This window comes from Sarcophilus harrisii, chromosome 2 (assembly GCF_902635505.1).
Source record: "Sarcophilus harrisii chromosome 2, mSarHar1.11, whole genome shotgun sequence".
NCBI classification, from domain to species: domain Eukaryota; kingdom Metazoa; phylum Chordata; class Mammalia; order Dasyuromorphia; family Dasyuridae; genus Sarcophilus; species Sarcophilus harrisii.
The window spans coordinates 457,718,575-457,743,993 of NC_045427.1; the positions used below are offsets into that span (position 1 = coordinate 457,718,575).

The window sequence follows — 25,419 nt, forward strand, 5'->3', positions numbered from 1 at the left end:
TGAATTGCAACTTTATGAGAAATGACATCATGTGATACCTCCTCTACTCATCTAAGATAAAGAAGGGGTTCCCAATCTGGTCTAACGTCACATTCTCTAAAAAAACCCCAAGCATTTTGAACACGATAGCAGTAACATTGTGCGATGATCAACTCCAAGACAATTATAAAGACTCATGATGTGAAATGGTACCCACATCCAGAGAAAGAACTGATGGATTCTGAATGCAAATTAAAGCATACTATTTTCACTTTATTTTTTTTTCATGTTATTTTTTCCTTTTGATCTGTTTCTTCTTTCACAACTATAAGTAAGATGGAAATATATTTTACATGATTGAATTCATACAATCTAAATCAAATTGCTTATAATTTTAGAAAGAGGGGAGAGGAAGAGGGAAGTGGAGAGGAAGAGAGGGAGGGAAGAAAATTTGGAACTCAAAATTTTGTAAAAATGAATGCTAAAAATTGTCTTTACATATAATTGGGAGAAATAAAATATTATTTATTTTTTTAAAATCAAGTGTTTTCCAGATGGCCAAGGAGGATGAAAATCACCCTTGCATTGCAGTGAAAAGAATACTTATGATTTCAGACAGTATAGGTTTTCTCATTACATTTTCTCATTATTAGATCAGATACTTTTTCTTCTCTGGGCCTCAGTTTCTCTTCCATAAAATGTATGATCTCTCAGGTCACTTCTAATTTTTATACCCTATGGCTCTATGGTTTGAAAAATTTTTATGATATTGGCCAAGTTTTTGGATTTCAATGGGAGCTTAAATAATCTCCTCATGATGGAAAAGATTCCCAAATGTTTCCAGAATTCTCCTTTTCTTTCACTTAGGTAATCATATTTCTGTAAGCCAGTTTGTTTGCTGGAAGAGGGAAAAGAAGCAGAAACCACAGAATTTCTAAAATAATCTGCCTCATGAAGAAACAACCTATTCTTCAACTTCTAAATGTCTGGTCTAGGCTTTGTTCCTAAGGACTTCTTTTTCAATAAATAGACAAAAAACTTCATAAGTGGTATTCATGCATTGCCAAGACTCATTTTGTTCTTAATAACACTCTGTAAACTTCAAAGCACTATGCGGATATGAGTTATTAGTATTAATACTAATATCAGGATCATCAAGGAATATCATCATTCAATCAGAATTTTTAAATATCTGTTGTAGGACAGGCATTATGTTAGGCTCTGAAAATATTCAACACTCATTATCTGATCTCATTGGTTAGAAGTTCTCTTGAATGATTCAGATGGCAAAACATTCCACACCCACCCAAATTGTGTGAATTTTGTCCATATCCTCTCAATGTCATTACAAAGTCATACCCAACATGGCTGAAAATTTCCTTGATTTCTCTTGCTATCTCAAGGGTACAAGTGGAGGCTTCTGCCCATCCACCTATGATTCAACATGTGACTAACCTATCTTGTTTTATATCAGATAATTCCTTGATATCTATTATTCCTGTTCTTTGGAGTGCTGGATGCAACTAAGTAGTACAATGAATAGAACACTGGACCTGGAGTCAGGAAGAACTAAGGGAAGATATCTATGAGCTTTCTAAAGCTAAGCAAGTCATTTAATTTCTGTCTGTCTCAATTTCCTCAGCTGTATAAAATGATAATAATAGTAGCTAACTCTTAGGGATGCTATGAAGACTAAACGAAATAACATATGTAAAGCACTTAATGTAGCACCTAGCCATAATCATCACTTAACAAGTATTTGTTTCCTTCCTTCTTCATCGATTGTTACAGCCTACTTATGTCTCTCCAGTTCTGTGTGCTGTTCATTTTTCATCCTTCAAAATTATGTGGTAAGGAGCTGCAGTGGATAAAGCACCAGCCTTGGAGTCAGGGGTACCTGAGTTCAAATCTAGACTCATATATATATATATGTATTTTATAACTAGCTGTGTGACTCTAGGCAAATCACTTAAATCCAGTTGTCTGAAAAGGAAATTGTATGCTATATCTTTCTGCCATACAATAATATAATTGATAATTTGGTCTTAAATTAATAAAACTTTGCTTTTATGTGAAGTTTGGGGTCAGTAAAGAAGTGTAGTCATTTCTTGGAGGCAATTCAGCACACTGTTTTTCTCCTGTTCAACTCTGATCTCAATTTATTTTCCATCTGTATGATTTGTTCCAGATATATCTACAAATGAAAAAGCTCTGTAAGTTGTCAGTCCAAATAAACACTTAAATACAGGCAATAGATCTTCATCCATTTGGTTTTTCCTTGTGGATGGTCAGGTAAAACTCCTTTAATGGTAACATATCTCTTTCAAGAGACCCTGAAATGTTCCAGAGCTTTATATAATTAACAAGATGGCACCTGCAAACAGAAGCATCTGGAAGGTCTCACTATCCGTAGGGAAACTTTTTTGACCTGCATTCTGTATTGGATCTCTCCCCATTGTTTTCCAAGCATATTCCTCCTTATTTTATGTCTTATCTGATAATGAGAATCAAAGAACTGGGTTGTTTTTTATTCTATGGAATTTTATTCAGTTTTGCTCTGTATATTGAAGGCATCTTGTTGGAAAAACATCCAGAAAAATACTTTATTCTACCAAACAAAATATTCTTTCATAATCAACAAACAATAGACACAATGACATCTTATGTTCTATTGTGATACATTAAAATAAAACAAAATCATATATCCCACTGAGAAGCAAAACAGCCCCTGACCTTCAAGAGCTTTTGATGTAATATTTTCTATTGAGAATCATAGATTTTAAAGCTGGAAGTGAATGTGGAGGCTCTTCAATCCAATCCCTTCATTTTCTAGAAGGAAACTGAGTCTGTACAAGTTTAAATGAATTGTCCAAAGCCACACAAGGAGTAAAAATTCAGAGATGGGATTCAGATTGGATAAACTGACCATTTGGCTTTGTTTCTTAGTGAGCTTTCTTAAAGAATTATAATGTACTTAAAATAGCTTTAAAAGTGAAGTTTTTTGGGGGTGGTTTTGTTTATTTTTAATGTCATAACCTTATTGTAACCCTATAGCATCCCCGAAAGGTAGCCAGGGCAAATACTATTCTCTCTATTCTATAGGCTAGGAAATTAAGGATCAAAAAATTAAGTTATTTGCTTGGGGTCAGAGGGAGAGTTAGAAGGCCTGTATTTTATAACTGAAATCTATACTAACCAGATCTAGATATAATCTAAGATTCACAGACCTAACTTTACTAACACTTTTCAGTTCACTATTCTTTCCTCAATTCTAGATTTTCTTAATCCAAGAAAGGAGGAGAAAGGTAGGGGGAGGGAAAAGGAGAGCCAGAGGGAGAAGGGGAGGAGGAAGGAAAGAGGAAAGGGAAAAGGGGAGAGGGAGAAGAGGGGGGGGAACAGAGAGACAGACAGAGAGAAAGACAAAGATAGAAAGACAGACAGAGAGACACAGAGAGGACACACACAGAGAGCAGATAGAAACATCAGAAAGAAAGGAGGCAAAGAAAACAGAAATGAAGCAAAGGAAGGAGGGAGGGAAAGAGAAAAGAAGAAAGGAAGGAAGGAAGGAAGGAAGGAAGGAAGGAAGGAAGGAAGGAAGGAAGGAAGGAAGGAAGGAAGGAAGGAAAGAAGGAAGAAAAGAAGGAAGGAAGAAGAGAGGGAGAGGAGGGAGGGAGGAAGGGAAGAAAGGAGGGAGGAAGACAGTTCCCTAAAAGTGAAAGAAAAGGAAGGAATTTGGGCATTTTTTTAAACAAATGACTCATCAATATAGTTGTCAAAGTATTCGCATTCAATGAAGCCAAATAATAGAGGATTCCAAAAGAATCCAAAGTCTGTTGCTGAGTCTGATCAGAGGAATTGTTGGAAACCTGGGAAGAAAAGAGGAATCTTGAACCCTTGAGCCACACCCTCTCCCTTTCTCTGCCAGAAAAACTCTGTCTTTCCCAGAGACAGGAAACAAGATGCTCTCAGTCTCATTATTCAGTCAGAGCTTCTCCCTTGGGGACACAACCTCCTCCTCCAACACTGTAAGGACAGAGCATTTCTCCCATGGCTTATAAACCAACCCTGAAAATGCTATGGAAGATTGCTATGGTGATTTTATGATATCTCAGTGCTCCATGGAACTCTCCTGACCAAAGCTAGATGTGAAATGAAGGCTACAAAAAGCTGCTGTTCTTCATTATAGGGGCAGAAAACAAGTTGTTTTACATGAGGGCTCAAGTGGGCCACAGAAGGAAATCTTCCCTGAGTAGACAATGCTTTGAAAATATTAGTCAAAGTACCTCCCAAATCTTACCAAAGAATCCCTAATTAAAATTTAAACTGGTTTAATTAAAAGAAATTAAATCTTCAATTTTAATTCATACTAAAGTATGAAATGATATTCCAACCGATGGGTTTCTGGTTACCAATGAAAAAGACTGAATATCATTGCTACCAATGGGTTGACACCCACTATATCTACTTCTGGAGATCTGGGAGATTTGATTCAACAATTCAATTTAATGCAACAAGCGTTTATTAAGTGCCTACTATGTGCAAGGCACCGGGGATACAAAATCAAAGTGAAAAATGGTCTTTTGTCTTCAAGAAAATTCCTTTTGGGGAGACATAGGAAATATAATGCTATAAACCATTTGGGTTAGATATGATTTTGTTAGCATTTCATCTCAAATGTGTATTCTGGCTTTGAAGGAAAGAAAACCTGAAAAAAAAATCCCTTGGGGAATCCTAAACAACTGTCCTAGAAGAAAAGATAAGTGTAGGAAGGAAATGAGACATACTTGGGAGTTGTAACTGCAGACAGAAGACCTGGGACCCAAGTCTGCCATTTATAATCAGGAAACCAATAAGAGAAAACCTCTGAGCCTCAGTTTTCTCATACGTAAAATCAAGGAGTTATGCTAGATGACCTCTAAGTTTCTTTCCAGCTGTACTATTCCATGATTATGGGAATCTGTTCTGAAAATAAATTGGCTAGTACTATGGGAAAAAAAGTGAATGGGATTTAGAATTGATGGATCTGGATTCAAGTTCTACTCTTTCCATTTAATTCTTTTGTGATCATGGCAATCTCTCTTAAATTCTTCTGGGCCTTTATTCTCAAGTCAGTTGTCCTATTCAGATTCTTGGAGCAAAATAAAATTATAAAATTCAATTTAGCACACCCTACCCTTAAATTTAGACTAGATCCAAAGTACACTGACCAGGTCCTCTTAGCCAGTAATTTCAAACACAAATCACATGTTTCAAGACTGTAACACTGACTTATTTGAAATTCTACTTTCATAATATCTATTTCTCTCCATATGGACTTGGAAATGCCATGAAGTACTTGCATAGAGACAAAGGGGAGGGAACATTTCTGGAACAGGTCTTATATTCAGATTTCTGGTTTAGTCTAGTAATGGTCTTCAACAATATTTTTTAAGTGGATGGTTGAATTGAATTTTCTATCTCATCAGAATCACAGATCCTGATGTTAGGTCCAGGACAGGTTTTTAAGACTGGAAAGACATTAATGATTGAATAGTCTCATCCCCTTTGTTTTATAAACAAGAGAAACAAGGGGAGAAAGATAAGGGATTTTTTAAAGTTCAACTATTTGCTAACTAGCAGTTACAAGCTGAAAGTCAGATCCTCTAATTCTAAATCCAGTTTTCTTCCTACTTTAATACTTCTCTGTCTGCTAGTTGAATTTGTGAGAATAACTAAAAAAATAATAATAAAGAAATATTTATTGAGCACCCAACAATGGTACAGAATTTGGATCTAGAGGGCCCCAGACAGGAACCTGAAGTATGGAGTCAGGACAATAGAAGGGCAAAGGAGGGGAACCACCTATCATCACTCTGGTTTTCTAGCCAGAGGTTAGGGAAACAGGCTGTGCCCTTCCTGCTGCCTCACCATCGATGTTGCCTCTGACATGGGTTTGGCTATTTGATTCCTTTTAGCACAAGCAGTCCCTGTTCCTTTGGAAGGTGGGAGCCATGCACCCTCCTGCTGGCAGCTCCTGCTTCTTTCATTCCCAGTCATTGGTCTCATTCTTTTTTCTTCTCAGAGACCTGTAAAGGGCGGAGGAAAGCTCCACATATTTTCCATCCCTGTTATATACAGTAGCTTGTTTTATGACTTTGTTTTAAAAACTATTGGCTTAGGGTGCAATAACACAGATGTCTTTGCCTCACAAGAGAACCATGAATTTCCACTTCTCTCTTCTCTGTGACAGCTCCATTACCATCCGTGGTTATTCTCTTCTTTGGCCCTGAAACAAGAAAAAAAAATGGTTCTTTTCTTCTACAATCTCCTCTTAAAATAGGATAATAGGATCGATAGACTCTGGTATCCAGTCTCCCCTCATAGGTCCCCCCTTATATAAGTGACCGTCTCTATAGGAGCCAGTGGCCTCCTGGTAGTCCTGGTGTCTCGTCCCCCCAGGAGTGATAAAACTATCATTGGAAAAATATGCTTTTTCCCCCTCGCATGCGCACAACAGACATTTAAGTAAGTGGAGGCAGCACACCACAACTGAGAAAACTTTGTTGGTTGTCTTACTAAATCTTCACCTACATGACCCAGGTTTGACAACTTCTTAACACTCTCAGAAAATAGTGAATGCCGTGTAAAGAGCTCAGAGCTCCATCAGCTTCTCTTGGAAATATCTTAATTCAGATTGGATTGGGGGAGGGGGGAAAGGGGGGCATTACAGACACATCGTTGCAATGTTGGCGTTGTGCAGAGAAGTCATCTTGTCTTGTGTTTTTGTGGAGAATTCTCCCTTTTCTGTAACATGTCAGATTGTCATGGTGCAGTGTCGGGATGTTTAAAATGGTAAGGTGTGAGTTTAATTAGCATGGAACCAATTTCTTGCTCTCTAATAATAACACCTTGAATTTATATATCACCCTCCCTCCAAGAAGCTTAAAGCATGAAGAATGAATTTTCTCATTTTGCTTCACCACACACCAAAGGTACAGGTAAGAACTCTCATCTATAGATGGGGAAACTAAGGCACAAAGAGTCCAAGGCTCTCTAACCCTAACCTAACAATACAATCGGCTATTAAAAAGGGGGGACTAGAAACAGGGAGCAGACCTCTAAATTCCTCATTTAAGCTGTTTATCTTGGATTTTCCTGCTACTTCTTAGATCTGTCTACCTTGTGCTAGAAAATAAATTCAAGGAAAATTTGTCTCTACTACCTCCCACCAGTTTGCCCTAACAGCATCCGCACTGGTCCTAATAATTCTCCAGCTGACAAAGAAGGGATGGAGCTCATAAGAAAGGATGCTTTACAAAAGGGCCGTCCTGATCTGCACCTCAGGCATGCAATCAGTGATTGCACAGTGAATGAATGAATGAATATAACCAAAAAGCTAAATAGTAGGTAGTAAGTTTCCATCTCATCTCTACTTAGCCAGTCAACAAGCATTTATTAAACCCTTACTCTGAACCAGGCACACTTTCAGTCATATAGTCTCTCCAGAAGTATTGAATAAAGTTTACTGCTGCCTTCCTGGAAATACGGAGCAGCTAGAATGGGATGGGATTCCTGATAGTCCTGACTGTTCCGAGGGGGTCTTGCACAGAGCCCCAACACAATCTATAACACTAAGCTAGTTGCTGAGCTGCTGCTCTCTGCAGTAATTGTGTGTCTGTATATTTGGTCCCACTTGCTGACTTTGATGAAGTTTTTCCATACTTGTAAGCAAGTACCTTTCACCAGGATGAGGATTAACCGGGGCTATTAGGACTCGTCAAGAACAGATTCTTCCTCTTCCTTCATTTGAAATGTTTTCTTCCTGGGGATTATGAGTTAATGCATCTGGAACAGCATTTACTCCTCCAGGTTTGTGGTTTCTCTGAAAGCCATATTCCAGGAATCATACACGTGCCATCTGGCGACGGTTCCTGTTGGATCTGGGTTTGCCATTAAACATTGCAAAGAATACTGGCCATTTATCACTGTAAATCTGGCACCTTCTAAATATGGGGAGAAATGATCAATTTTTCAAATGGGAACTAAATGGAGCTGGGGTGCACCTCGATGACTTCTCAGCTCTGGGTTCTTTCTTTCACAAAATTAGAAAATATTAGGCTTTTTGATAAGAACATTTTACTGCTCTAAAAATATTGTTCCATCTTTCCCAGTAGATAATTGGGGTTGGGAAGAGGCAAGAGCCTAAGAAATGTTCCTTTGAAGTCTAATCACATAATCAGAATTTTAGGCTGGAAAGGACTTTTCATGTCTTCTGGTTCTCCTATTTCTAGGTGAGAAAATTGAGTCTTGGAGAAGTAAAATGATCTGATCAAAGTCACAGAAGTAATAATTGGCAAGGCCAGAATATGAACTCAGGTCCTTTAAACTTGAGTTAAGCTCTTTTTTGATATTGCATGATGATTAATTTAAATATGACTTTTACCAAGAGTTCCTTGGTGACATAGGTATTTGGAACTCATGAGAAAGGGTGCTTTACACAGGAATCCCTCTGATGGTCAAAGTGTGACAAATCTATGTTGGAGATTAAGTATTTGGTATGGGGACATCTATTAAAAGTATTGTTCTTAAATTTTTATATATAAATATAAATATATAGGATGTATAACCTGTAAATATATAATATTTTAATAATATATTATATATAACATAATATTAAATAAAAATATAAATTTCTATTTATTATCAATGTGTGTTTAGGTGGTTGTGGGCACAATTCTGTCTATAATGATGCTTAATTTCTAGTACACTTTTGTTTGTTGAATTTTCAAGAACATTTTAGGGTTTTTTTATATTGTGGGGACTTGTCATCTGCTAATTTATAAAGGCTGGCAAGCTTCTGGTGTAAAATTGAGGTATCCAGAAGATGGTATTTTTTTCAGCCTTTAGTGCAGGGATTCTTATTCTTGAATACTGGACCTTGTCTTTGTTTAGTATAAAGATAGATAAATAAGTAGAAAATTTTTTCATATAATTAATTTTTCCTTTTAATCTTTTATATTTTATTTTAGGCATTTTAAAGCATTATTTTGAGAAACAGTTTGATTGGGTATTATCCAATCAAAGATGTCCATGTGCCAAAAAAAAAAAAAAAAAAAAAAAAAAAAAAAAGGATTCATAACCCCAGTGATAGGGGTATGTTGTTTCCATCATTCTTTTGTATAATATACATCAGTTAACAAATCTGGGTTCTTTAAGGATAACTTTTTTAAGTTTCTGGTGGCAAAGACCTAATTCTGAATCACTATCATGAATCTGTCCATTTTCACACACAAATCCACATGACTCATTTATTGTATACTACTTTGGTGACATGGATTGCTTGAACCCATGGGGATATAGAACATAGAGCATCTTCTGATTTCACTCTCAGATCTTAGTCTTTCTATTGGTCCAGCCAGAGATAAACCAATTTCAGCTACATTTGACAAATACAATGACACATACTTGTCAGCTTTTACAGCAAAGTAATGTCTGCTTTTTCCTAAAAGTATTTCTATAAAATTTTAACCTGTTTATTAGGTGCTGTGAAAATACCTACCAGCTGTCTTTCTGTTCTTTGATGAGAGAGTGTTAATGTTTCTATAGCTGCCTTGGTGATAGGAACTGCTTATGGACATGTTTAGTTAACATTGTGCACATATTTGTTTGGACATCTACATCAGTTGTCTTCATTTTATTATGCTGTAAGTATATATTAAGAATATCACACAGGTGTTAATTTCTACAAATATTTCCTTCCCATTAAGCTTTGAATTCAGGTAACCACTCAGTCTCTTAATGTAGATAACATCAGCTTTCACCTGGATTGTTTAGGCTCCATGTGTGTTACTTAGAGGAAATCAACATATTTGTGAAAATTACCTTTATCCATTGGTTCAAGTCGACCTCCAGATCAAAGCATCCTGTTTCTATTCTTTCTTAGTGCAAAATTAAGACATTTCCACTTTCTAGTCCAAATAACATTTTTATATATTGCAAAAAGTTTCCACAAGATAAAACCAAGTCAAATTAATAAGCATTAATTAAATACCCATTATTTGCCAGGCATTTTGCTAAGCAATGAAAAGCAAAGAAGCTGTTTAATGTTTTTCCTTTAGTGGAAATACATAATTTGATGTCACTTAAGAAAACCAAGTGACTAATGTGATGTTTTGTCTTAAATGCTGTAGCATTTCAGGTCTATTTAGGAAAAATAATCAGGTTCTGGCCTAGCTAGAACATAGTGAGCTTAAAATGTCTTCATGAAAACTACCAAGTTTTGTATAAATGATTGTTAGCCCTATTATATTAGTAGTTCATTTTAATTATGATCTTTGAGTCTCTTTCATATATTTGTCACACAGGTCATTAGTGAGGAACTGAGTCAAAGGCTTTGTGAGAATCAGTAAAAGCAATATAAATGTTAGTGTTTTTGAGTGGGTTGTTCAATGATCACTGAATCAATAATGAATTTCTTTTTACATTCCTAGAAAAGGGAGCAAAGCCTTTCTCTCCTTAGCCTATATAGTGTTTTCTATTTCATTCAGTGACCTCATTAGCTCTCATGGGTTCAATTATCATCTCTGTGTATATGACTCCTAGATTTGCATATTCATTCTCTCTCCTGGGCTCTAGTCTTACATCATGAACTTCCTACTAGACATTTTGACTTAGATGTCTTATAGGCATTGAAAATTAAATATCCCTAAAGCACCATCCATTATCCTTACTTTCAAATTTATCCTTCTTTCAAACTTTCCTGTAACTATAATGGACACCACTATTCTTCCACTCTCTCCAACTCACAGCCTCAATGCTGGCTTTAATGCCTCATTCTCATTCATCCACTCTTTTGCCAAAAGTTGTTCTTTATCTCTATAACCTCTCTTGCATCTGTCTCCTCCTTAATTACCCTCACACCTACCACATTAGTTTTGGTCCTCATCATTTCTCTCCTAGACTACTAAAGCAGCCTTCCATAAATGGAAGAATGGAAGAATGGAAAAACTAAAGTTTTTCCTACCTCGAGACCCTCCCACTCCAATCCCTCTCCACCAGACACTGGTAGTTATGTATACTATATATACTTGTTTGTAAGAATACATATGCAAATGTATACATACAATAAATGCTATAGAAGCATTAATTGAGTTATTGCTGTATGCTAAGCACTCTACCAAAGACTAGAAAACAAAGATGATTCATTTCCTGTTTTCAAGGAGCTTATATTCTAACAGGAAAGCAGCATTGTCTTTGTTATTTATTCCTTATATTATATGTTTGGCATACTTAATGTTGCTTGCTGGATGGATTTTTAATAGCTAATTTTGATAGCTAATAATGGCTAGCATACTATGCACCTACTGGACATTATGCTTAACACTTAATCAATATTATCTTTCTTGATCCTCATAACAATCCTGGGAGGTAGATTCTTATCCCTTTTTGATAGTTAAGGAAACTGAAGCAATCAGAGTTAAGTGACTTGCTCAGGATCACACAGATTCCAGGCCCAGTGCTGTATCTAGTATGCAACCAAGATGTGTCTCTTTCTAAGAATTCACAACTTTTGGAGTGATCAAAGGCATATTATTATTGTCTAGAATTATGATTTTAGCATGATGGGGGACTCCCCCAATGCAGATGAGTTACTCAACACTGAGGAGATAAGTGTCTCATGGCCATAAAGTATATTTCAGAGAATGGAGTTGAACTCAGTTCTTCCCTACTCCCAAGATTGGTTATGTATTTATTTTACCATGATGCTTTTGCACAGCTATCATCACCATCATCATCATCAGTGAATTCTAAGTCTGGGCAGATTTTAACCCCTTTTTTCATTATGAGATCCCTTCAAGTATGTGATAATACTCCCCTACCTTACCCTTACTCTGTTCTTTTATTCTGCGAGCTAAATATTCCAAGTACTTTCATATAACGTGGTCTCCAGCTTTTTCATTTGATTCTCTAAATACCTTTGTGATCTTAAATAAATCCCTTCCCCTTTCTGCATTTCAGTTTCTTTATGTGTAAACTAAGGATTTGGACTAGATCATGTCCATGGCCCTTCCTTGATCACCTTGCTCTGACTCTGTGGATATTATTGCTGGGACTGAAAGCCTTAGGTGGAAAGAATACAATGCTGTGTATTAGAGAACAGCAGAACAGAGCTATCCAACAAGGAGAATCGGTTTTATTGTTCCAATCCAAAGGATTGATGGTGGGAGCAAGCCTGAGTTTTCACTTTCCTGTTTGTGGTTGGAAGGCTTTGCTTTAGGGAGAAACCTCAAAACATCACCAAGTGACATCATCCTTCAAAAGGGATCATCGGAGAATGCTCAGGGCTGAAGCCAGTCAGAAGAACTGACTTCATCACTTATTCCCTGTGACCTGATACAGTCAATTCCCTTCTCTAGGCCTCAGTTTTCTTGTCTGGAAAATTAGACTGGTAGCTGAACAAGAGAAAATACCATAAATGAATGTGATTTACTCCAGTTCTCAGATTTAATGTAGAAACAGAGAGTATTTGGTCTCAATTTCTTCCCCCTTCAATTCTTCCAGACACACAGATTTTCCAGAAGGAGTTCTTGAAGTGACCTTGGAGAACATGTGCCACCTCATAATACAGATGAAGAATTGGAGGCCCAAAAGATGATAATTGAATCCCCCAACATCACAGAGGATATAAATGGCAAAGATGGGGTTCAAATACCACATCCTCCAACCCCAAAGACAAGGAAAGTAAAATGTTCTTGTTTTGGGGTCCTTTTTCTTGCCTGTCCACAAGGATAGGATGGTGAATGGATGGGGATAGGACTGAAACTGAAAAGCCGAAGTCAGAGTGAGAGTAAAAGGGCTAGTCAGCTGCTGAACTCAAACAATGTGGGTGGCCAGCCTGGGTCAGTCTAGCTAATGAGCGTTTGTTTTGCTTTCTGCATGTGTCTGTTTTTGCCATACAGATTATGCTTTCAGCATAACCCAAGTTTGTTGAAAATGAGACTCCATCCCATTCTGGTTCACTTTATTTTAGCCTTAGAAATAGCTTCTCTTACTCTCGGGATATTTCCAGGAGGTTCAGTAGAGTAGGGGGAGAAAGAATGTAATAACCTTTCAGTGCTAGTTCCATCATAAAGGGTGAGGGTCATTACAGACATGTATACTGTCCAGTAGCAGCTCTGGAGTCCCCATCTGTGTCCAACCATGGACAAACATCTGGATGGACCATGAAGAGAATGGAACTCACAAAGACCAAACTGTTTCTGATCTGCACTTTGGGTGTGGTAGGGATTCAGGCCCTTCCCAGGATTGCTTTGCAGAAGCAATTAGAAACTGACTACTGTTCTTGTTATCATCAAGATGCAGCCCAAAGCTACCATGGAAAGCATGTAGGTGGAAAGCATGAATAGAAAATCTGGCCCCTAGGGTCAAAAAATGATGAGCTGCCCCTCAGATCATCCGGGGAAAGTTTGGAGAGTCCTAGGAGAGATTTCTGGGTGGTAGGGCACTTGGCAAGGGATGCTGTTATCTGGGAAGATGAGGACCCAGTTTTGGCAATGGCATTTCAGAATCCCCACCACTGCCACCCTGCCTGATGCTCACTTCTTAATCACTAATTCCAGATCTGTACAAGGGAATTAATTCCATAACATATAATGTATAAATAATTTTTTTAATTAGGGCTTGACAGAATAATTGTAAAGTTGATATTTTACTTACAAACCCTTTTCTTAGAGTCTACAAAGTGACAGCAAAGGCAAACTTTTGCTGCAGCAAAAATTTTACAAGATGTAGCATTATTAGGAAGGAGTGAACCATATTGAGCATAATTAAATTCTCTCTGGATGTATCTGACTTCCTTTTCTGAATAAGGTTTCCAAGTCTAAACATGGATGTGTCAGAGGCCTGAGCAAGTTCTCAAGAAGCTTGATGAGTTTACTTTTCACCATATCCATTGGTAAAGTTAATGGCAACTCTTATGATTGGTCACTGTCCAGTGGCTCCAGGATACGTCTTGTTTGGACAGGAAATGATATAAAAACAATAATGGCAGTTCAGGGCTTTGGAATTTGGGGAAGTAGATTTACAGTATAACAGTTTCCTAAAAAGAAAAGGTATTCAGTTGACTTATTATATAAACCAAAGGGGTAGAGCAAATACTTGGATAGCTCAGGACCCCAAACTCATTTTAACAAGAAATATCTAGGAAATTTATTCAAATTAGCAAACAACAAAAAACAATTTGGGGTTTGTAGTTTGGTTTGAGTAGCTTTAATTTATGTAAAGTCATAACCTAAAAGAACTCCTAGAGGAGAGAACTTACTAATTCATTGATTTAAGGTATGAAAAGAAAGATATTGCCAAAATGCTTTGGATGGATCAAGCTAGATAAAATTGCTTCAATTCTTCAGGCATTGTCTATCCTGAGACCAAGTAATACATAAGATGTATTCATAAGATCATAAATCTGGAGTTAGAAGGGCTCTCCAGGGCTACTCTGTTCCCATTTTACAGATGAGGAAACTGAGGCCCAGAAAATTGGCTTGCTCAAGGTCACAATTATCTGACATTATATGTCAGAGGCAGAATTGAACCCGTGTTTTCTTACTTCAAAGCCAGTACTGTTTTTAACTATGCACCCACCCCCTCAGCGCTGCTTTGGGCCTTCACTGATCTCTGTAGTTTCACATTTCTCATTCTAAAGAGCTACAACTACGACAGCCACTTTCCCTCCCTCTCCAAACTCTTGTTAAATTTACTTGATCGTACCATCATCATCATCAACAACAACAACATTATCATCATCATCACCATTTTTGATAGCATTTATTTAACCTTTTAAGGTTAGAAAAGTGCTTTACATATTCTCTCATTTGATCTCCACAATTGATCTCCTATTATTACTTCTGTTTCAAAAATGAGGGAACTAAAATTGAGAAGGCTCAATGATTTGGCTAGAGTCACACAGCTAACCAGTACCTGAAGTGAGGTTTGAACTTCAGGTAGCCTAACTCCAAATCCCTTTGTCTACCCCCTGAGTCACCTCGATGCCCTGATTTAAATCATTCCTTCCTCAAATCTGCCTTCTTCACAATAGTAAGAGGATGAACTTTAACTCGTCACCTAGATGGGGAGCACTGGTAGGTGGACTCTTTCTCCTTCTCTCTTATCCCACTCTGCACCTAGCGAGGTGCTGGGTACTAGGTAAGAGCACAACAAAAACTTTTTGATTCCGTGAATTAAATAACATATTTGCTCTTTTAGTTCTTTAAAACTCCCATCAGCAAATATAAAATTATCCTGATGGTTGTTTCCATATGATTTCTTATCTAACAGAGTTATTTTGATGCCATATGACCATGACCATTCATCCATGAGTTAACCTCAAGCTCACCACTGGTTAGAGTGGCAAGTAAATCTCCTAGTGAGGTGGTGGGTCCACATTCATGACTAAGGTATTGAAAACTCATCAAAGAAGGACTTGTTCACTTTCTCCAGGGATAATCTAATTATGCTCAATTGTTTTTCTCTTTTTTAATAGATTCCATCTTGGAAGAAAATTTGCCTTTTCTGCCACTTGGTAGACTCTAAGACACCACCTCCCTTGAAATTCAGTCTGAGTTTTTCCTTATTAGTTATACTGGAATTATATTATCACTATATTGCTAATTACATTAGTAGATTGGAATATTTTGATCTATTTAGTCTGTAAAGACAATGAATTTTGGATGTAGGAGCCAGGTTTATAAAATTATCAACTATACCATCAGCTACAGTGAATAGAGCACTGACCCTGGAATCAGGAGGACAGGGGTTCAAATCCAGATTTTTATTAGCCGTATGAACCCAGAAAAGTCACTTAACTCCTATTGCCTCTACCCCCCCCTTTAAAAAGTGATTATAGATTTATTTATTTCACCCCAAAATCATAGAACCAGGGAACCCCCTGGAAGCTTGAAAGAGAAGTCAGAGGTAAACGGTGGGGAAGGTGGTCAGGAAAGGCTTCTAGGAAGATGACATTCACATATAGTGGTTTGCACTTTGCAAAATGCTTTCACATTCATTGTCCTATTTAATCTTCCTAAGGAACATCTGAGATAGGCAGGACAAGTATGACTCTTCCTTGTTTACAGATGAGGAAACTAAAAGCTCAGTAAAGTGACTTGCTCCGAGTTCTGGAGAAGGAAAGGCCCTCAGAGCCTAACCTTCTCATTTTATAGCTGGGGGAGACTAAATGTCACACAAGGTTACATGAATAATGATCATTTCTGGTGAGATTTGAAGCAGGTATTCCAACTCCAGATTAAGGCCCAAGATGATCAAGCTAGGAAGTGGAGGGACTAAATTTAAACTAACGTCCCTTGACTCCAAACACACTTCCTGTGATTACCATTTTATACAAGCTAGAACTGGAAAATTGGATTACAGAATCTATGAGCTTGGCACTGAAAAAGATCTTGGAGAAAACTTAGTATTTTGGGGAATGAGAGATTGACAGAGCATTTTTAAAGGTCACAAGGCAGCATGGTTCCAAGAGGAAGAATCCTGGATTCCAAAATCAGAGGAGATGGGTGCAAAAAACTGCTCTTGTTACTTCCCATCTATAAGACTTTGAACAAATTATTTAATATCTCTGGGCTTCTACAATTTTCTCATCTGTGAAGTGGGAGAATCAAGTTAGATAGTCTATGAGGGTTCTTCCAAAGGGACCTCAAATTTAACATATGCAAAATAGAACTAATTATGTTCCCCCTCTCATATCCCACTGCTTCTGAACTTCCTTATTAAAGCCTAGAGCATTATCATATTTCCAGTCCCCCAGCAGTACTCTGTCTCACCATAACACTCACATAACCCACATCCTAGTTCAGGTCCTCATCACTTCTCACCTGGATTATTATACTAGTATTATATTCGTTTTCTCTACCTGACTCTCCTTCTCATTCTAAACCATCTTCCTCCCAGCCAGAAAAGTGATTTTCCTAACATGCAGGTAGACCATATCACTCCCTCCCTATCCAATAAACTCCAGTGGCTCATTACTTCTGGAATTCATCTTTACCATCCCTTTTGTCCCAAAGTCAGAATACAGGTTCAAAGATGCAATGTCTGGCCCTAAATAATATCTCATATTTTTACATATTTCCAAACCAACTTTCCCCTGTGTCCATTAGACTGGTTAGATCTTCCAGTGACATCTGACAATGCCATGTGTATTCCATAGTTTTGTGAAATGTACTGTTGGACAAATATTGCTAGGAGGTGGATAAAATTAGAGAGAGAGAGAGAGAGAGAGAGAGAGAAAGGAAAAAAGGAAAGAAGAAAGGAGGGAGGAAGGAAGAAAGAGAGAGAGAGGGAGGGAGGGAGGAAGAGAGAGAGAGAGGAAGGAAGGAAGGAAGGAAGGAAGGAAGGAAGGAAGGAAGGAAGGAAGGAAGGAGGGAGGGAGGGAGGAAGGAAGAAAAAAGAAAGGAAGGAAGGAAGGAAAAAAGGAAGGAAGGAAGGGAGAGAAGAAGGGAAGGAGGGAAGGAAGGAGGAAGGGAGGAAGGGAGAAAGGGAGGAAAGAAAGAAAGAAAGAAAGAAAGAAAGAAAGAAAGAAAGAAAGAAAGAAAGAAAGAAAGAAAGAAAGAAAGAAAGAAAGAAAGAAAATTCCAGTTCTGAGTGTAAGTTTAAAAATGTAACTAAAAGCCTTCATCAAAGTTTAAAGAGCTTCTGGCGCTTTTAGCATTTCCTTATTCTGATTTATTGACAATGACACACCTAGCAACAGTCTTTTCTGCCAAGGCAGGGAAGTAATGGACTTGGTGTGGGGGGGAAAGGGAGAAGAGAGAGGAAGAGAGGGGAAAGGGAGGGAGAGAGGAGAGAAAGAGAGAGAGAGAGAGAGAGAGAGAGAGAGAGAGAGAGAGAGAGAGAGAGAGAGAAAACAAGAAGGTGCTGTTCATGGGAGAGAGGCCCTGATTACAGCCCACTAATTTGTTATGCACTCCGGCAAATCAGCGGTGATTCATATGACAAATAAGGAGAAAAAATTAACAGCTGTCATGTTGTGATGTGTTAATTTCCTGACAGTCTCTGCACTGCAGCCAATTACTGATTTAAGGGCAGGGAGAGAGGGCCCTGTTCGAGCTTCTAATTAGGCTTCTTCAAGACTAAAAGGATAAAAGGAAAAAATAAGAGCAAGAGAATGAAGCAGGTAGCTGGGCTCCCATAAAGCACACATGCTTTAAAAGCTCCAGTTAAATAGCTTTAAGCTTAAGTGTGTTTAAGATAAGAATTTAGAAACATTTATTCACTTTTATCCATGACCCGGTGGTTTAGGCTTTTGTGGAGTAATTGGGAGATGAGCGAGGCCCATGGCTCCCTTTGCCCTCCTTCTGCAAGAGTCCGGCCTCTTGGATGTAATCTACTAATAATACCTTTGTTTAGTAATGTCAACAACCATTCATCACGGGCTACAGATGGAAGGGGAGCAGGACTTCCAGGGGACTCCCCAGGGGCTCCTCCGAGCCCCCCACAGGGAGGCCTGGGGCTGAGACAAGGCTAACAGGTCTGCATGGGGAGAGTGGGTGCGGGCAAGATGGAAGGGAGCTATGATATAATCACTGGACTCAGTCTGCCCCCTGCCACGGCCATGTTTGTGCCAAAGGGAAGCTGGGGTAGGTGGACCACCTGAAAGTTGCCAAGGGGCGACATTGAGATGACATCTAGATCTCCCAGGGATGGGGCATTAGTTGGCTGACTGGATTGTGCCCCAGGTAAAATGGGAGCACATAACTTGCATTAGTATCACCAGTGGTCCAATGACAAGGCTTATTTGTAATCCCATGGCCTACACTACAGAATCTGTATTTCTCTCAGGAGGGACATACAGCACCTGGTGCCTTAGGTGCTTAATCCCAAGCCATGGGCATGAGGCCACTTCACCAAAATTAAATGACCTATTTAATTCATATTCAATAAATATTTGCTATTCCACAAATCCATGTCCTCTCCTCACTTGCGAGATAGTCCGACTGCTTAGTTTTTAAAGCCCTTCACAACATGGCTTCAACCTACTTTTTCAGCTTCATTGTGTATTACTTTGCCTCTTACACTCTATAATCCAGACATATTGGTCTAATTACTGTTCCTCTATATACTTCATCTCCCTGTCCCCCAAGTCTGTGATGCACTCATTTCTCATCTCCATCACAGAAAATTCTTCTTTGCTCCAACACGTAGTTCAACCATTCCCCTTTCCATGAAGCCTTTCCTGTTGCCTCTCTAATGATTCCCCCTTACCCAAACTACCCTAGACTTATTTGAATTTATTATTTTATATGGAACATATATCTATACATATCCACTACTGTGGAGGCTAACAGCAGCGGATCCCTGGAAGGGAAGGGAGAGGAAAACAGGAAAGGAGAGGGATTTTTCATTCTTTACATAAGTACTTGTTGATTGATTGAACCTTCTGAGAGACAAAGAAGAGTATGGAGTTATCCCTGCCCTCACAAAACTTATAGTCCATGTAGACCTTAAAGTTTTATAAAACTGTCCTCACAAATTAGTAACAATTAACAGTATTTGTATTTTATAGATGAGGAGAAACCCAAGGCTCATATAAAGGGATTAAAAAGTTTGCCAACCATCCTAAAATAGTATATGATGGAGGGAAGATTCAAACCCAGATCTCCAGAGTTCAAGTCTAATTCTCTCTGTATTCCACCAATCTGCCTCTCAGTATGTATCTACAAACTATCTCCCCAAAAGTAAGAAGAATTAATTACTATAAAAGAGTGAAGGGCCAGGGGGCAAATAAAGAACTCTGGGATTCATAGTGGCTGAACTCCCTTAAATCTTTCCCAGTGATATATTAGGAAGAACAAATGGCTGTGGGGGATATTCAAGTCATACAATGGAAATCAAAGGTCAGGAAGAGTCACAAAATCTGAGAGCTGGAAGGGATGCCAGGGTTCAACCTGTCCCTCCTATATCTAAGCATGAAAATCATGAAAGTCCCCACAGTAAGGGATCTGATCTTGAACTTTTTTTGTGTCTCCTAGACCACTTTGGTAAACTGGTGAAAACTATGGACCTCTTCTCAGAGTGTTGTTTTCTAAATTCATAAAATAAAATATGTAAAATTACAAGAAGAATTAAAATTCATTGAACTATTCATCAAAAAATTCATAGAGGTTAAGAATCTCTGCTCTGTCACACCTCCAGCAAATGATGATCCAAATACCACTTGAAATCTAAAGTAAAGGACTCCTTACCTTCCAAGATAGTCAGTTCCTCTTTTGGAAAGTATAATCATTAGGAAATAGGAAGTTAGAAAATCTCTTACATCAAGCCAACAACCAGTTCTCTCAATGCAATCTGTACCCTTGTAGTCCATCCTCCACTGCTGAGCAAAATCACCTAAGATGATATTGTCTATTACTAAAAACTTCAAGAGAAATTGATTCCACTCTAATGCCCCTTTCCTTTGGGATTTTGGTTGTCTCTCAATGTCCCCAGCTGTCGGTTAAGGGGCAGCATGATGTGGTGGTTAAAGCATGAGACTTAAATTCAGGAAGACCTGGGTTCTTAAGTCAATAGATACTTATTGGCTGCAGAGGAGATTTTCCTAAAGTGTCACCCTATTGTTCAATGAACTCCAGTGTTATCTCCAGCCTCAAATATAAACCTTTTTGAATGATACCTCAAGCTCTTCATTTTATGACCCCTTTCAAGTTTTCTGGCCTTCTCACATCTTACTTCTCTGCATGCAGGCCTTCCTGCAGCTCCTCAAACAGCACCCTCCACTTCCTTGAGTCCTTTGTATTCTTCCCCCATAACTTGAATACTCTGTTCCCTCACTTCCACATCTTGGTCTACTTGGCTACTTTCAAAAGCCGACTCAAATATCACCTTCTGGCCTCCTAAGCTGCTAGAGCCTCTCCTTTTCATATTACTTTTTCATGTATAAAATGTATTTATGCAATATATATATAGGCATTTATATGATATATATATACATATAAATATAAACACATGTGTATATATGCTCCTTATCTGGTAATTTGTGTCTCCTCCACTAGAATGTAAGCTTCATGAGGATAGAGACTATTTTTGCATTTCTTGGCATCTTTATTATTTAACATAGTGTCTGGAATGTAGTAAATGATTATTAAATGCTTTTGACTAACTGACTAGGCAAGCCATTTATTTCTATGGGCCTCCTTTTCCTTATCTGCAAAATGGGTGCTTAGAGACTGATGAACTCAATAGTTTTTAAACTCTCTTCTATCTCTAAATTTATTATTCTTCCAATCCAAATATCTATTGGTTAAAATTTTAATGAAACTTCATTTTAATGAGATCATTTTTAAAAGAAAATTATTCCCTCATCTTTGAATAAAAGTTTACTGCTCACATTGGAAAAATGTAGGGCTTTCCCCTCATCTTGTTTGTATTGAGGTTTTTTCTTGTGCAGAGTTGACAAAGGCCAACTGAGCCAGTTCTCTTTCCTATAGACAAGGTGCGCTTATGCACCAATAGCTTCCTTGCTTTATTGTTTTTTATGTGATTATAGAGATTTTTCAGCATTCCCTGTTGCTTGTGAAAAAGGCAAGTTACTTGATATTTTTGAAGGGAAGAAAGACCTTTACTATAGTGTTTCTTGTGTTTGCATTACTCTTCCTGGTACCAGAAAGAAAATGTTATTCTCTACTGAACATAGTTGACAGTGGGCAATTGAGGGTCTTCAAGATATTTCTATTAATGGAATGAATATCACAAGTATGGCCAAGGAGGATACAAACTTTATGCTTAAGAAGAAGGCTTTGGTTCTGGGATCACTGATGGGTCATGTCTATAAGGAGCTAAGTTCAGTGGAACCTGGCAGACTTGGCTAAAACTACATTGATTATTTTGCTTCTAAAGCTAACCTCTCATTGATAGCTATGTGCCTGAGTTAATCAGTCACCAAGCAATTATTAAGCACATGTTATCTTTCAGAAGTGGCATTAGATGGAAAGAATACAAATACAAAGAGAGTTCTTACCTTGAAGTATATCACATTTATAAGTGTGTGTGTGTGTGTGTGTGGGTGTGTGTGTGTGTTTACAGATATTGGTACATTAAGGAAATATAAAATAAATATAAATTAATTTGGGGAATTACCTAGACATGTAGGAAACTCTTTGAGGTGAGCATTGAAACAAACTAGGGATTCTAAAAGGTAAAGGGAGTACATTCCAGGAATGGAATGCAGCCTGAGCAAATACATGGAGATGATAGTCCGGATCTATGTATCATTAATACAATCATATTTGTGCACTGGGACACTGCACCTCCTCCTGGGAAGTTGCCTCTCCTTCATGGCCTTCATTAATAGGCAGGCAGTATCAATTTATTTCATTTGGAGTCACTGTAGGTTAAGTCATGAGATGAGAATGTTACAACATTGATTTTGTTGGTGACTGCAACCCTAAACTTGAAGGGATGGATAAAAGGTAATTCACTCTGTAAGCTTTGCTCAATCCTGACCCATTATCAATTTAGTTGAAATATGTCAGCACAGTGAGATATTGAGCATATTATCTTTTTTTGGAGGGTTAGCTGAGTAAATAAAACACATACATTTACCTATCTAAGTGCTGTCCAAGCTAACTTATGATTTATTGATCTACATAGTGCCCTTCATCTGTATCAAGATGTTCTACACCATAGTATTACAAACCAGCAAGATGTTGGACATGCCCTAGAAATGCAGCCACTTCTTGGGTGGAATGTGTCTTCCTGGAAACACACATTTCACAAGTGCCTGAGATCTAACTGGCCTTCTGAGATCTAAACTGAGATCTAAAGGCCTTCATAAGGATCTCTGAAAGAGGTAGGTGAGAATAAACAGCAGGGATGACCTATTGTTTGCAATACACCTATAGAAAGAGTGATTTATGTTTGTGTTTATGATTATGGCTGTGAACTAGATAGAGCACTTGACTTTGATGTAGAAGTGGCTGAATCAAGAGAGGGCCACAAAAAGTCAAAAGAGCATCTACTAAAGAGTTAAAAGTGAGCAGGGGTGCTTGCTAAATTTACTTAGGATGTAAAGAATATTTTCCCCTTATATCCAATATTTGTGGACTTTGGGTTTTGAGTTTGCTTTTTGAAGATGGTGATGATGAAGTTGATAATAATGAAGATGGCCTGATGTAATTCATTTCCATAGGGGTTTGCTTAATGGTGTGTCAGAAATTAGACATCATCTTTCTGTCCCTGTTAGGGGGTAGATTCCAAAGGTTATTCTAATGCTTTTGAGAAACCCAAAGAAATACTTTCTCTTCTGTTCCATTTTTCTCTTTCACTTTGCTTGTTCTCCTTCTTCCTTCTTTCTCTCCTCTTTTTAAATTTCCCTTTTTCCTCTTTCATTTTCCTTTTTCTCTCTACTCATTTATCTTTTCTCTTTTCCCATTTCTTTTCCTTCTTTTCCTTTCAGAATGTTTCCCTCTTCTCTTTCCCCTTCCCCCTCCCATTTTCTTTCACCCAAAATTTTAGTATGCTATGTAAGTGCTAGTTATTATTTGTGTGATAATGGTGGTGGTAGCAATGGTGATGACAGTCCAATGCACTTAGCATAGTGTACCTAGTATAGTATAGGTACTTATACAGCATAGGTACCTAGTAAACACTTAACAAATGCTTATTTGCGGCCTGCCTGCCTGCTTCTTCTCTTTCTTTACTTCTATTCTTGATTCTGATTTTCTTACCCCTGCGATCTGTCATTGTGATGGTAATCCAAAAGGAGGAGGATCTATTATTTTTTGTAAAGAAAAATAAAACACTGCAACCATATGTTTGAAACAAAAACAAACCCTCACATAAAAATTGTCCAGAAAATTACCTGTTTCCTCTCCTTCTCTTTGCCCCAAAAGATACAACCTTCATTGCGGTACATTTTTTCAGATACTACCTGATTTTCCTTCTTGTCCAGAGAGCAGAGCAAAGCTTGCCCCGAAGCCATGGTTTTATTTGCATTAGTAGGATGTGCCAGGTTCTGCGTTTGGGGACTCCATTCATCCTGTTGGCTTTTGCCTTGCCGCCTTGCCATTGTTAGCAATTCCATCTGAAGAATCTCAAGGTACCTTTTTCTTCTACCAATTTTATCTTTCCTCCCTTTGCTGGTCCACATGACTTTTTCTCTAGTGTTTTGAATAGACTTGAGTAGAACATGGCTGTTATATTAAAGAGTCATAATTTCTGCATGTACGTGGCCTTATCGGAGCTATTTTTGTAAGCCCTGCCAGTTGTTATCTATCCCAGCAGCTCCGGGAATCCTTTTTGTGAGTGGCGTGGAGCTCAGATGAAAGGTTCTGGGAGTACAAAGCATTTGTTTAGGAGTGATAGAGAGATGTATCAAGTCATCAAGAATCCTGAAAATGTGACCTGTGAGATGATAGCAACTTTAAAACACACAGGTCAAATTTAGGGGCCTTAACTCCCTATTCCTCTCTACCCAAGAAAGGAATAATTTTAAGCAGTGTGAATAATTGAATCCTTATTTCACAAGGTCTTTTCATATTTTTACATATCTAAAGTATATAAAATATATTAAGACTTCTTATTCAGTAAATGTCTCCAGAGTATCCTAGGAGTAAGGATAATGGTTGATAGGAGTTCATTTTACAAACAGAGAAACTGAGGCATGAAGTGATAAAGCTAGTTTGTCTAAGTCACAGATTTCCTCAGGTTTCAGTTAATCCTTGAGTATGCTAAACTATATCACTGAATATTTATCCAAGCTTCCTATCTACCCAGGCCTAGGAAATGGGTGGCTCATAGTCATTTGCTTACTTTGTTAACTTCTGTTTCTCTGATCCAGTTCATGGTACTGGTGATACCTGTGGGGAAGAGGAGAAATAAGAAGAAAAATAGGAAGTCAGTGTAGATACCTAGGGTAAAAATCCATCTTATTGCTTACAAAGCCCTGTCTGACAAAAACAAATCCCTACTAAATAATGACAGATTTTCTACTTTCCAAAATGAACTTTGACTTTTCTTTCCTTACAGAAATAGACGTTTGGGCATATTCATTATAGATTTAAATTTGGAGACTTCAGAGACTGTCAAATTCAACTTTCCTCAATCTATACATGTGGGAACCAAAACCCAGAAAAGCAATGTTACTTTGCCAAGATTACAGAAGTTCTAAGCAATAGAGAGAGGATTTGAAACCTTGTCCTTTTATTCCAAGACTCTAACCTATAGCCTGGATAGATAATTGATTAATACAATTGTACAGATGCCTCCTTTTATATTGAAAGGCATACACCTGAAATTTAAATGTAGAAGGAACCTCTAATCTGTGTAATTTTAACTTTCTCATTTTATAAGGAAAATGAAATTTTCAAAGCCAAGTGGCTTGCCTAAAGTGACACAGGGTTATAATACGATAAATTTGTTTTTCAGTCATATTTGATTCTTCACGACCCCAAA

The 25,419-nt window shown here is 37.8% G+C and overlaps 1 long non-coding RNA gene across 2 annotated transcripts in view; it reads right to left on the bottom strand.

Annotated features, from left to right (window-relative positions):
- Positions 1–5,701: 5,701 nt before the first annotated feature.
- The window catches only part of LOC116421751, a 118,475-nt gene continuing 98,757 nt past the window's right edge, over positions 5,702–25,419 (bottom strand). The window contains exons 3-5 of one of the 2 annotated variants that reach the window (XR_004232258.1): positions 24,778–24,824; positions 23,897–24,296; positions 5,702–6,244 (exon numbers count right to left, since the gene is read on the bottom strand). This is a non-coding gene — a long non-coding RNA (uncharacterized LOC116421751). The remainder of the gene's footprint in view (positions 6,245–23,896; positions 24,297–24,777; positions 24,825–25,419) is intronic. The other variant, XR_004232259.1, reaches the window with a different exon arrangement.